Source organism: Gorilla gorilla, chromosome 5, assembly GCF_029281585.2.
Source record: "Gorilla gorilla gorilla isolate KB3781 chromosome 5, NHGRI_mGorGor1-v2.1_pri, whole genome shotgun sequence".
NCBI lineage: Eukaryota > Metazoa > Chordata > Mammalia > Primates > Hominidae > Gorilla > Gorilla gorilla.
In genome coordinates this window covers 27,005,746-27,018,950 of record NC_073229.2, presented here as the reverse complement: position 1 = coordinate 27,018,950, position 13,205 = coordinate 27,005,746, and positions in this window count along the sequence as shown.

Below are 13,205 nucleotides of genomic sequence, written 5' to 3'. Positions count from 1 at the left end.
CTTTTTCATCTTCTCCAGCCAGTTCTCTCTTCTGTAGCAGCACATTCTTTCTATGCCTTCAAGATAAAATAACAATCTGGCATCCCAGGCCTTTTGGTTCCTTAAGTACACTCTCTCTTGCCTTTTGTTTTCTGTTATGTGATTTTCCCTTCCAGGAGTATCCTCCTTGCCCCATCTTCACTTTCCAGCAGATTTAAGTAGCCCAGCTCACATGTTCCCACCATCTATTTCATGTACTTGTGTGGCCACACTGAATCCATTGCACTGTAATTATTTATTAATGACTTCCCACCGCTCCTGTTAAGCCCCGCTCTTTAATCAAATTAGGAACTAGATGCATTCACTTTTGTATGCCAGCAACCAGTACAACAGCAAACACATAATGACCACTCACTAAATGTGCTTAATGACTAAGATTCGATGAATGACTCTTCGGTATTATTTTTAGTTCTCTGCTTGATTTCCATGTCATGGTGCTTTTTGCCTGAGAGAATTTCTTCTCAACTCTTGAATTTCTTCTCAACTTCACTTCCTGAGAGAGATTTTTGCAAAGCTGCCAAGATGTGCAGTATAGCTGCCCAAAATATGTACATTTCAATAAAAACGAATGCATATTTTATATTTTCTATTGTCCAAATAATGTTTCCTTAGTCCAGTTGGTATCAATAATTGCACGGTAAGACTGGAAAAATATCTTTAAAATATTGTTATTTATTTTTCATCACTTTTGTTAAATACCACCCTTCCTTGCTTTTTTATGCTTTATAACTTCCAGAATAATCTAACACTTACCTGTTTGAACACGTGAGTATGGCTAATACAGAAAAGGGCTGCTAACTTGAAAACTGCTCAGTCATACCACAACTGGGATGGGAAGTGGACTCAGGACCCATTGGCCCTTTCTGGGGCTGTTTTCACATTTTCAGGTGTGGTGCACCTGTGTCTTTTTGGCAATAGGCTTTTCGGGAAGACACCTACATCCAGAGTCAGCACCACGTCTCAGGTTCCTTTGGTGAGTTTTGCCATAATTGTAGCCACCAGTCTGAACTGCTGTGCCACAAATGCACACAACAGGCAAAAGTATGGGCTTTTGCAAGCACTGTGCAACTGCTCTCCTGTGAGCAGAGTTGAAAGCAGTAGTCAAGATGTATAGGGAAATTACACTAGATTTATTTACAGAAACCATTTATGTTGAACTAGCAGTTTCCTATTGTGTCAGCAATTTTCTATTGCATTTATTTGTTACTACAGTACTTGGCAAGAGTGCAATCCTATTAAACCTGTACAATACATTACACAAAATTGTAATCATTTTCTATTTTATAAAATAAAAAGAACTGTGACATTTGTACAATTGTGGAGTCCTAATAGAATTTCAAGATGGAAATGCACAGTCTTGGGCAAAATTGTTCTGAATGCACTTTTTCGTTCTTTTCTTACCTCACTTCCAATGTTTCCTCTTTTCTTGATATGAACAATAACTATCTACGAGTCTTGTCTTCATGAATCAAGATGAAAAGGAAGAAATTCCTGAAATCCAGCTTTCTTTCCTGCCTTCAGAACATTGGTTCAGCTTCTATTTTCCATAAACCAACAACCTTAAAGCTGGTTGTTTAAATAATTTTAAAATTAACTACTAGTATTGTTATATTTATATCTCACAGACCAGTATTATCTAAGACAAATAGAATTAAGGTTTAAATTTAAATCACTCTGTGCTACTAACTGTTATTTCTACAAGCCAATTTCCGCCTTCTCTTGCCATGTTCCAGAGCCAGTCTTGACCAACTCTGACTTTAATGAAGGAGGTCCCTTCACACCAGTGAGTGAGGTATGCAATTCATGTGGCTACCTCAAAATATGTCAGATATACTTGCTGTAGCAAGGCCTAGGCCAAATTGCAATATGTCAACAAAACTATAACGTATTCCCCTAAACCTCAATAAATTTGGCACAACCTATCCAGTATAGGACTTCCAGATTGATTGCCTGGTTGGTGCTCCATATTCACATTCTTCTCTAACACTGATTCGCTTTCTGACTTATTGACTAAAGGTTCAGATTCACCATCCTTGCTCTAACATGTTGTAACTGAGAGACTTTGGGCAAACTGATGAACTTTGCTGAGCCTTAGTATTCTCACCATTAAAATGCAACAATTAAACCTGCTTCATTATGAATATTGTTTTATTTACATTAGATTAAATATACTTATTGCACATAGTGTATGCTGAGGATTAAGATATAGAAAACAGGCCAGGTTCAGTGGCTCACACCTGTAATCCCAGCACTTTGGGAGGCTAAGGTGGGTGGATCACCTGAGGTCAGGAGTTCGAGACCAGCCTGGCCAACATGGAGAAACCCCTTCTCTACTAAAATTAGCTGGGCAAGGTGGCAGTTACCTGTAATCCCAGCTACCCAGGAGGCTGAAGAAGGAGAATCGCTTGAACCAAGGAGGTGGAGGTTGCGATGAGCTGAGATTGCATCACTGCACTTCAGCCTTGGTGGCAAATAGTGAAACTTTGTCTCAAAAAAAAAAAAATATATATATATATAGAAAGCAATTAGTACAGTTTCTAGGATGTAATGTGTGCTCAATTCATAGTTATTATTGAGGTGGATATGGTTGATATTACTGATATCATTATTGTCATTACCGATCTCCTCTCATCTTCTTTGATGTTCTTTTATTTTTCTAATCATTGATGGGTGTCTCATTTTAAATAAAACTAACAACTCACAAAATTCGTATTTTCACTTTGATGATCATTATTTCCTAGAAATTCTTGCTAATATACCAGTGTAATCTATTTTACAACCAGCTGAAGAAGAAAAATATTATTATTATATCAAGTGACAGTGGAGAAATCATTTGACAAAATCAAACATCCAGTCATGACAAAAACCTTCCACAAGTTAGGAATCGAGGATAATTTACTCAACTTGATAAAGAACATATACAGAAAAAAATCCTACACAGTTAATATCACACTTTTTTTTTTCTTTTTGAGACAGGGTCTCATGCTGCTGCCCAGGCTGCACTGCAGTGCTGTGATTTCGGTCTACTTGCAACCTCGACCTCCTGGGTTCAAGTGATCCTCCTACCTCAGCCTCCCGAGTAGCTGGGACTACAGTCGTGCACCACCAGGCCCAGCTAATTTTTTTGTATTTATAGTAGAGATGGGGTTTTGCCATGTTGGCCAGGCTATTCTTGAACTTCTGCACAAAAGTGACCTTCCCAACGTGGACTCCCAAAGTGCTGGGATTACAGGTGTGAGCCACTGCGCCCACCAACATCACACTTAATTGTGAAAAGCTGAATGCCTTTGCCCTGACATCAGGAAAAGGCAAGGATGATCACTATCACATTTTTTATTCAACATAATACTGGAAGTTCTCTTCACTGTAATAGGCAAGGTAAAGAAAGAAAAGGCATACAGAGTGGAAAAGAAGAAATAAAGCTATCTGTATCAGATGATATGATAATCTCAACATAGAAAACCTTAAGAAAAACATGCGGAAACCTCAGAATTAAGTGAGTTCAGCAAGGTTGTAAGATACAAGTTCCCCACACAAAACTCAATAGCATTTACACATATACTAATAATAATCATGCAGAGACCAAAATAAAAATGCGACATTATATAAAATTGCACCAAAGGAAAACATATAGGTATATGTCTAACAAAACATGCACAGGACCTATATACTGAAAATTACAAAATGCTCGTGAAATACATAAAAGAAGACCTAAATAAAGGAGACACTTATTGTGTTCATGGATTAGAAGACTCAACATAGGCCAGGCACGATGGCTCACACCTGTAATCCCAGGACTTTGGGAGGCCGAGGCAAGTGGATCATCTGAGGTAAGGAGTTCAAGACCAGCCTAGCCAACATGGTGAAACCTTGTTTCTGCTAAAATTACAAAAATTAGCCAGGTGTGGTGGCACGCACCTGTAATCCCAGCTACTAGGAAGGCTGAGACAGGAGAATTGCTTGAACCCAGGAGGTGGAAGTAGTAGTGAGCCAAGATCTCACCACTCCACTCCAGCCTGGGCAACAGAACAAGACTCCGTCTCAAAAAAAAGAAGACTCAACATAGTCAAGCAGTCAGTTCTCTCCAAATTGACCTATAGATTTAGGGCAATTGTAGTCAAAATCCCAACAAGGCTTTGGTAGACATAAACAGGCTTATTCTAAAATCTATCTGAAAAGGCACAGGCCCTAAGGATAGTTAAAACAATCTTGACAAATAAGAATAAAGCAGAAAAAATTGTTCCACCAATATTAAGTCTATGTAGCAACAGTAATCAAGGCAATGTTGTACTGTTGGAGAAAAAACACATAGATCCACAAAACCAAATAGAGGAGCCAGGAAGAGAGCCACACATGATACTCAACAGACTTTGACAAAGATTCAAAGAAGGAATTTTGCTCTTGAAGAAGATGTGAGAACAAATGAATATCCATAGGCCAAAACCAGCCACATGAATGAATGAAAAAAAAAACAGAAAAAATACTACCTAAACTTCACATACTATACAAAAATTATCTCAGAATGGATCATAAGACTTCAAAGCAGGATATAAAATTATAAAACTTATATCGGGCAAAAGTACTTGCTGGTATTAGATTTCAGGATAGTGGTTACTTTGGGGAAGGTGGGGCTGGTACTGACTAGAATGGGTAGAAGGAGAATTTCTGAGGGCTAGTAATGTTCTATTTCTTGATCTACATGGTAGGTGAAATGGGTGTGTTCACCCAGTGGCAAAAATTCTCTGACACGTGCAATTATGATTTATAACTTTTCGGTATGTATATTTACAAATAAAGTTTTTTGGCTTAGGGTTGAGGAGGGGACCAACAGGGGAGCCAGGGCAGCCCTTCTGTTTCTTAGCAGTCCCACTCTGTAACATTGGACCCTTCCTCAAACACCCTCCATCTTTCCCCATTAACTAAAGAATGACATTCAAATGCAATAAAATGGCATGTAAGACTCTTTGTTGCCCAATCCCACCGTCTTTTACCCAGCCACTCCCTTTACCCCACACTCTGCCTCTATTCATTTTTAACTAATATTGGTTGGTTTCTTACTTGGTGCAGAGCATTGTGCTAGATGATAGCAATTGATTTTGGAGCAACACATACAGGGTTTTCTCTCTTGTAGACGTTACCATCTAGTCAGGAAGACATGATTAAATGGTCAATTATATTTAATAAGCTTGAGTGTTATGACAGAGGAAAAGTAGGATCTTACAGGAACATAAAGAAGAAACATCTAACTTAATCTAGAGGAAGGGAGCAAAGACTTCTGGCAATTAAGTTGAAGCTAATAAAAAGGTTCATAGATATTCACAAAGTAGAATTCTGTGTGTGTGTGTGTGTGTGTGTGTGTGAGAGAGAGAGAGAGAGAGGTGTGATGTGAAAGAGAGAAAGGAAAATCCAGACAGAGCGAAAAAGAGAGATACGTTAACAAGTCACCGGTTAACTTGATTGTGAGAGACTTGTCTTACATGGCTTCAGTGGGCAGAATTAAACCAAATATTTGGACCCATAGGAAGAAAGATTTAGTATTTTTAAATGAACTTACTTTTAAAGAATTTAAAAATAGCTAAATAACTTTCTGAAATTAGAATAAGCTATTATGTTGAGTTTTTCATTGCAGTAGCTTTTCAAACCAGATGACATAACATTTAAGCTTAAGAAGGGGGAGATTGGACTAGAACATCGTTCAGATCCCTTCTGACGCAATGACTGTGTGATAAGCATGGACTACATGCACTGCCTTTTGGTTCTCAATAATTCATTAAGGTGTTGCTACTTCTAAAGAACACATTTGGATTATGATTTCTCAATAAATAGGACCCATATGAACACAGAAAGAGATTGAAATATATATGCTTATATTTCTTATATTACGAAGCAGTGATTCTTTTTTTATAAAAGTCACTACCACATATTTAATCATAACTAAAACAGGTTACATTTTTTCCGGGTGTGAAAGTAGTAGAAAAGCAAATCTACTTCTTTTCCCCTTCACTTTGTAGCTAGCAGCATTTACTGTTTGACAAACTACAACAAGCCCGTGCTATCTGAAGGGGTTTTTGAATGGTTAGAACTAGAAAATAAGGGAATATCATGAAATCTCTGTTTGTCTTCATGGGTAGTCTAGTCAAGTTTCTAAATCAAAGAAGTTATGTTTTGTTTGCTTCTGTAAATTGCTTTAAGTTCACCTTCTGTTAAGCAGAGCAGATAATTTATTTGTATGTAAGTATTGAGATATTTTGAATTTGTCAATGAGTGGCACATATGAAGTGGGCCTTGGATTTCAAATAATACTGAAACTATTTAGATTTCTTTCTTTCTTTTCTTTTTTTAAAATTATCCCATGTGATTCTTTAACTTCTTTTTATTTTTATAGATTTAGGGGGTACAAGTGCAGATTTGTTACATGAATATGTTGTGTAGTGATATGAAGTTCGGGCTTTAGCGCATGCATTGCTTGAATGCTGTACATTGTACCCATGAGGTAATGTCTCATCTCACTCCTTTGAATTTCTTATTTCTTACTGTAGCTATCATCCAAGTTGGTTTTTGTTTTTCCTCAATATTTTACTCAACCACTTTCTGCCAGAATATTCCTTCTGGGCCTGAAACCGCTGCATTTGGCCAGGTAACGCCATTCTCCTCTTGCAGTTTTGCTCTTTGGAACTGATCTGGAGATGTATGGGCTTGTTTTCCAAAGAAAAGCATTGTTTAGACTACCAAGATTAGAAGCTACCTACGTGTGTGGTAAAACCATTCAAAACGTAGCAGAGCAAGGCTTGTGAACGGAAACGTAATATCTGAGTTACATTCTGCTTGAAAATGTAACAAATACAGATGAGTTAAAAAGGAAAAAATAATATGTTGAGGAAGAGAGGTTTAGGTTCCAATTTAGACAACAACTGTGATTATATCCTTGCTAGAGCCTGAGCAAAACAAATGAAATTGAGTGGCTTGTAATAATCAAACAGACCACAACCGAAGACAAACTTCAGTCACAATTTACTTGCTAATGACTTCTCCCCTTCCTATTGCCGGTACACTATTGGCCTTGGAGGCTGAACCCTGAAAGCACTAAAAACCTTTGCTTAATATTGTATTCAATCTATTTCCAGGTTTTTTTTTCTTTTTATTTATAGAATTTTTTTCAATTATCTGGTAATACATTTCAGTATATAGATTAAAAATATCTTGGAATTTTTATCCAGCATATTTGTTTCCTCCTAAGATTCTGAGTGCGAAGGAATAGCAACAAAATCAAGTTAAAAAAATCAATATGCAATTTAAATTGTAAAATTCTATTTTCATTAAACTATTCTTCTATGTGGCCAATTTTATATATATATGTATATATGTCTAGACATATATATATAATATATGTATATACGTCTATGTATATACATAATATTATGTATATATACATATATGTATATACATATATTATGTATATATTATGTATATATACATAATATATGTATATATACATAAATGTATATATACATAATATATGTATATACATATATGTATATATACATATATGTATATACATATATGTATATATACATAATATATGTATATACATATACATAATATATACATAATATATGTATATATACATATATGTATATATACATAATATATGTATATACATATATGTATATATACATAATATATGTATATACATATATGTATATATACATAATATATGTATATACATATATGTATATATACATAATATATGTATATACATATATGTATATATACATAATATATGTATATACATATATGTATATATACATAATATATGTATATACATATATGTATATATACATAATATATGTATATACATATATGTATATATACATAATATATGTATATACATATATGTATATATACATAATATATGTATATATACATATATGTATATATACATAATATATGTATATAAAAGCAAAATACAGCCTCTCTTTGATACAAAAATTGAAATGTGGTTTACTTTTTATGAGGTAATAAGTGACACTGCAGCATTATTTTATCTTCAAAATCGGCATTGAGAAATTTTAAGTTGACCTGGCTAATTTATTTAAAATAATTAAAAAAAAGAAAAGGAAGAGAAGGAGAGACAGACTGAGAGAGGGAAGGAAGGAGATGAAAGGAGGAGGGAGGTAAGAAAGAGAAAGTAGAGAGAGGAAGAGAAGAGAAAGAAAGGGAAGCGATAGAAAAAAAGGAAAGAAAAGAATCAGAAAATGCCCATTTCAAGCATTAGAGAAGAACTTGTAAATCAAGGTTAACATTGCCTATCTTTGGTTTTGTGGTATTAAATAAGCATAAGGCAAGAGAAAGCTGTTATGTTTGGACTCATAAAGATCTACTGTAAAGTGACATTAATTGGAAACATTAGCAACAGGTGTTTTTCTAACAACATATGTATCTTGCAGGATTAAAACTGCCGGTCTAAATATTCAAATATTTTTCTCCTGTGGTTGATTGTTACACAGCAAATAATATTTAACACCAGCCAGATTGACCTTATTTGGTTATATTTCTTCTTCTTTAATGAATTGTCATGCAAAGCAAGGTGTGTGAACATATGTTTTCCCTATTACTTCTTTTATATATTTTTAAACACTTAGCCTGGAATGTTAAACCTCATACGGAAGAAATAACATATTAGTATTGAGGGTATTTGCAAACATATATGCTATGAATCATGTGTTAACATGATAATTGTTTCCACACACACATATATACAACCCATAACAAGAATGATTAAAATAATTTAAGGGAAACCTACCATAAATATTTGGACTCATTTTTTTAACACAAACTTTTTTTGGCCTAGTTGGTAAATATATCCTAAAATGAATTAAATTTGTTAATGTCTTTGTTTATTCACGTTTATAATTTCTTTTCTTTATTAAGGGACTCTCTCCCTAAACTCTCCATATACAATTATGACTTTAGCTTGTTTATGAGGGTTAAAAAATTAAAATAAGGTAACAAAAATCCCCCACTGAATCACTAACTAAGTAAAGTTAAAAATATTTGTCCCAGGTCCTGAAAGTTAAAAACCTCAGGTTCTGAAAGATGATGAGATGAGACAAAGGAAGTCCTAGAGAGTGGTCTGTTTGATGGAAGTGCAGGCCTGCAATTTATCCCCTCTCTCACTTACGTTTTCTACTCACCTTCCCCTTATGTTACTAGAAAAACAAGAAAAGGCCTTTGGGTCACCAATAAGATCAGTTTTTTAAAAACAAAATTAGAGCATGTTAACCAATAACATATGAAGGTGCACAGCACAAGCATTCCTTGAAGGAACTTGAGCCAAGAACCTTCTGGGTCCAAAATGTCAGTTTTACAAAATACGTATTTTCCTTCTAAAGATATAGGTAATAGCACTCTATTAAGATTTGTAATATTCAATAAACAAATTAGGAGCAGGTTTCTAGATGTAAAATTATTTAATTACTCAATGGAAACTTGACACAGCCACTTTAGACACACAACAAATGCCATGTGTGAAGTTCTCATGTCGTTTCTGAGAATTTTGTATCAAGGTGCATTTTGTTTTCTATTTTTTATTCTTCCTTTTCACTATGACTAGGACGGGGTTATGGAGGGAAGAAATTATCAAGAAAAAACCCACTCTTTCCTGTTGAAAATAGTGACAGAAAAGCTGTCTTACATGGTAACATTAAGGAAAATGTAAATTTGCTCTAATTTGGGAAATCCTATTCCATTTTTTCTTCTTGCAATATATTTATGTACATCACTTTTAAAGTTAATGGTGTGTCCAAGTTTCTGGCATAGCTGACTTTTAGGACTTTGTTTTTCTTCTCAGTCCTACCACTGTCTCACTGTGACATTTCCGCACATCAATTCTTTCTTTCCATCTTATTGTATTCATTAGAAAATGTCCCCATTGTTGCTCTTAAATCTGTGAAATAACAGAGTCACGTAACCAAAAGAACAAGAGAGATATACACAGGAAGTCTAAAGAGTGTCCCGAGAAGAATAGAATACATAAGGAATGTAATAGCGTGATGTTTCTGACATTATAAGAAGTCCAGATATGGTCAGCCAATAGCTCAGAGCTGCTTGAGAGCTTTTCAAAGTTCCTGATCCTTGCTAGCTTCCTCATGCACCATTCTTCACTTGTGGCTCTTGTCCTCATTCTCACCGTATAGCTGCTCCACATCCAGGCATCACGGCTGCATTCCAGGCAGGAGGAAGGAGATATGGTAATGGTAAAAAAAAAAAAAAAAAAATGTGTGTCTGTTGATTCTGTCAATTCTGCTGGAAGATAATAGCAGCTTTCCATAAGTTGTACCCAGTTGAGCTCTGCCAATAAGGTGTAACTAGTACAACTTATTGGCTAGAATTGAGTCCCATTATCATCACTGGACAGCAGGGATTTGGAAAGGTAAGTATTTCCAACAGAATAAAGCCAAGGTTCTGTAAATAATGGCGAAAGGAAAAGTGGGCAGTGAGTAGGTAGACAGCAATACTAGCCCCAAGGGAACAGAATGCCTTGGGGCTAGTGACAAATGCCTAAAGTGAATGCCTAAAGTGACAAACCTCTTGGCCTTTGCATTTGCATTCACTAGGACACTGTCTTTGGGAATAAGTTAGAGGAAGAAAAGAATAGCTGAATGAGTGAATGAATGAATCAACGAATTGACTGTTCTTCAGAACTGGGGTTATTATAACTACTTACAACTCTTCTGTTACCTGGCAATGTACATGGATAAAAATAGTCTCTGAGTGCTTGTTTTCTGAACTAAACTTTAGAAAAGTGACTGATTTCCTAAACCCAGCACACGCACATGCACAGCTTTGTAGTAATCTAAATTTAAAGTTCAATGGCTGGGCACAGTGGCTCACGCCTGTAATCCTAGCACTTTGGGAGGCAGAGATGGGCAGATCAGTTGAGGTCAGGAGTTCGAAACCAGCCTGGCCAAAATGGCGAAACACCATCTCTACTAAAAATACAAAAAATTAGCCGAGCCTGGTGGCACATGCCTGTAATCCCAGCTACTCGGGAGGCTGAGGCAGGAGAATCGCTTGAACCCCGGAGGCGGAGGTTGTAGTGAGCGGAGATCTTGCCACTGCACTCCAGCCTGGGTGACAGAGTGAGATTCTGTCTCAAAAAATTAAATAAATAAATAAATAAAGTTCAGGGTCAAAGTAGATACTTGAAGACAAAGAAACTAAAAAGGAATGGAATTCTGAGTTCCTAACGAAAATGTTCATGTCATAAAAGCACATATGCACACAATTTACGTAGGAAAACCCTACCTATAATTTGTTTCAGGGTGACTTTGGCAGATAGACTTATAACATTTTAAGTCTGTACTTCTTTTAGCAAATCAAGCCATAATACAAAAACAACATACATTTTACTATTTATTTTTGAGCCTCGTTTCTTTCTAAGTCTCTGTGTTTTCAGAAATAGCTCTTTACTAACTTCCTGGACCTTTCTTTTTCTTATACCATATACTGGATCAAAAAAAGGCTAGTATCAGTATTTTCTCTTTTTTCCTATTTCAATAATTATTTCTGTCTTAGGTCTTAGATGATCAATAAGAAAGCTTAGTATTATTTATTAAAGTGTAGAGGAAAACCCATAACATAGTAATAAACATTGATTGTGGATATTTTAAATCTCAACATATTTTTTGGCTTATGAAAATTTACTACAGTTGTAGAAATGTTGTATTTCTAAAATTCGCGTCTTAGGTTTTTCCCAACCTCTTTGGTGACTGCTTTTAAAAAACACCATATGACTTAACATATATTCGTTAAAGGGATTTTGGTGAGAGCTGGCTTATTTAATATTTTTACATATTTTAAATCTAATGCAATCTAAAATATTGAATTGAAATATCTTGACTAAATATTTTATTTCAATCATTTACATTTCTGAATTCAAGTGATGACAAGATCAAAACATTATGGTCTCTGAAAAGTTACACTTGGGAAATGATCATTTGTTTAGTTCCTAAAAATTAGTTTATTCTCACTCTTAACCTCTAGAAACCTAGCATCTAATCAAAGCCTTATTATCAATGACCTAGAAACCATAAAAGTCCAATGAGTTGAGATGGTTATTTTGTAATCATATATCAGATTGTTATACAAAGATCTTTCTTCTCTCCATTCCCAAAATATACAAAACTAGTCAGCAATTTTATGTATTAATACGCCTGCTGATATAACATTTAATACAGAGAAGAAACTTAAAGATAACTAAGCTTTTCTAGCTGTCTCATTCTTCAGATGAAAACATGAAATTCAAAATGTTAAGCAATTTTCTAAGGAATCTTTCGGTTGCTTTTGAAAGAGTCAAAAGTTCTCATACCCTGAGTTTTTCTCCCCATTAACCACAGGAAATCTCTGGTCACAGAACTTAAATGAAAGTCAAGAGGGTCGTTCGAGTCATCTGTTCCGGAGGTTCTCAACCAAAATGAGGCAAACAGTTAACATTGAATCCATGCATGACTCTCTCCATTCCCAAGGCGTGCAAGGTGCGGCCTGAGGTCTCTATACACCGTGGGCAAGTGACTTACAAATCCCAACAGATCTACTCCGTTAACTATAGTACATATAATTTTCTATATGTACCGCGGCAGGAAAATCAATGAGAAGATGAATCTATTTCAATGTACTTCCCCAAATAGAATCCTCTATATTTTCTCCACATGGTGACCATTCATTCCACTGGCCATATCTATTAGACAGGAGAATGGACCTGACAGATGTGGGGTTAATGGCAGACACTGTCCAGGTCTCTGCCTTTGACCAAAATTCCTCCACAACTTCTCCATGTGAAGAACGGCGTGGCATATGAATGTACAAATGGTTTCTGCCTCTCTTTAACAGACCCTGTGTGAATTTAACTTATCCAAGAGACAGCCCTAGATCTATCCCCAGTTCTTTAAAGTAAACCTCAGCATGGAATGAAAAAGCCATATCAGTCAGCATATTGGAAGAAGTAGGGAGGTAAAGTAATTGTTTCAGTTAGAGTCCTAGGATTTTGTTTGGTGAGCCTCAGCTGAAATGGTCTGGATAAATGAGCACAAACATGATCATAATCTGAAAAAAAATTCAAAGCAAAAGCTCTACTGATGGTGGCTCACTTTGATTACAAAGGAACG